Source organism: Meleagris gallopavo, chromosome 8 (assembly GCF_000146605.3).
Source record: "Meleagris gallopavo isolate NT-WF06-2002-E0010 breed Aviagen turkey brand Nicholas breeding stock chromosome 8, Turkey_5.1, whole genome shotgun sequence".
In the NCBI taxonomy this organism is placed as follows: Eukaryota; Metazoa; Chordata; class Aves; order Galliformes; family Phasianidae; genus Meleagris; species Meleagris gallopavo.
Genome location: NC_015018.2, coordinates 14,824,447 through 14,825,880, shown reverse-complemented (window position 1 = coordinate 14,825,880; position 1,434 = coordinate 14,824,447). Strand labels below are relative to the sequence as shown.

Sequence of the window (1,434 nt, the reverse complement as noted above, 5' to 3'; positions counted from 1 at the left end):
AACCCACATAGTGTACAATTACAGATACAGTGCAAAGAACTAATCAACGTTTAAAAAAAAAAACCCTCACTGCAAAACAGTACCTGCTTCAAAGCTGTTCATATGATGTCAGTGCAACAGGATGCTGCAAAGAGAAAAAAAACAACACTGTAAAGAAGGTACTTGAGAAAAAGTGTTGTGTGTATTGCTGTTAATTACATGCAATTCTGCTAGATGTGGCTTCAAAAATTAAGTCTCTTCTGTAAGAGGAAGCAGGGAATGTCAGTGATGAACCTGCGGTGCAGTTGTACATTACAGACAACAGAAGCTCTTCTTTCTTGGGCAGAAATTACACCATTGTGACCTAAATGCTGAAACAAACTCTTTATACCACCCTCACATATACAAATGCATTCTGGCCCTGTAGGTGAGTAAAGTTTCAGAAGGCTGCGAGGAATGTCCATCTGCTCTTTGTATTTTGTTACACCTGTAGTAATCATACTCATCAGATTTTCCAAGACAGCCTTTCAAGATTACTGTAGAATGCTTTTTTTCTTTAAAACCTGTGTCTGCATGCCTATTTCAGACACGACTCGGCATGAAGGGTCCAAGACCTAAAGTAGTCTATTTTTTACCAGAGAACTTAGCCATGTGCAAGTTGCACAAACAATGAAGTAAGAGGTTTATTAGGTTTGCACACTTACATAAAGTGGGATTAAGCATGTTATTAGGCCATAACATGCCTTAACTCCTCTATGTAACTTCTAGCTGCTGCAGATGATGTGCAGGCCAGAAGGATTTGTCTGTGCATTCATTTTTCCGGATCCATTTTTTGTTAAATAGGCACCGCCGGCGATGCAGGCAGGGTAACTGTAGGTGCCGTGTTACAAAGTCAGCACCACAACACGCTCTGAGGGTGCAGAGTTCAAGGCTGTTAACGCGCTGTACCGCTGAGAGGTTGATATTTTAAGCATGTCTTGAATGCCAACGTGTAATTTGAATATCTGTTATCAAGCCTGCACTACAAGAATTCCTCTTCCCAAAGAAATCCGGATAGCGCCATACAGAAGTTTGCCATCCGACTTTTACCGTGATAGATTCAATAGATATGCACGTGCAAGAACAAAAGATCAAGTCAGTGCGAGAGGCGCTGCCGGGATCTCTAACCCCGCACAAAACCAGGTTTAATTCTTCCCTCGTAGTGCCGTCCCGCAGTGCCCGCGCTCAGAGCGAGTTACGATGGCGGTGCCCGCGGCCCCAGCGCCCGGCACGGCCATTGGCACCGCCGTGTGCTCCGGGGCATTGACGGGAGAAAGGACATCTCGTACTGCGGGATGGGCCGCGGGACAGCGGCCGCAGCCGCACTCTGAAGTCACCACAGAAGGGATTTCTGTTGCTTTTTGCTTCTGCTCCGTGTTTCTTCTTTCACAAACACACCGCTCACCACAGCCGCTC

General features: G+C 45.6%; 1 long non-coding RNA gene across 1 annotated transcript in view; it reads right to left on the bottom strand.

Annotated features, from left to right (window-relative positions):
• Nucleotides 1-1,428, bottom strand: part of LOC109368792 — an 11,509-nt gene extending 10,081 nt beyond the window's left edge. Inside the window, exons 1-2 of the long non-coding RNA XR_002117135.1 lie at nt 684-1,428; nt 84-124 (exon numbers count right to left, since the gene is read on the bottom strand). This is a non-coding gene — a long non-coding RNA (uncharacterized LOC109368792). The remainder of the gene's footprint in view (nt 1-83; nt 125-683) is intronic.
• Nucleotides 1,429-1,434: the final 6 nt, after the last annotated feature.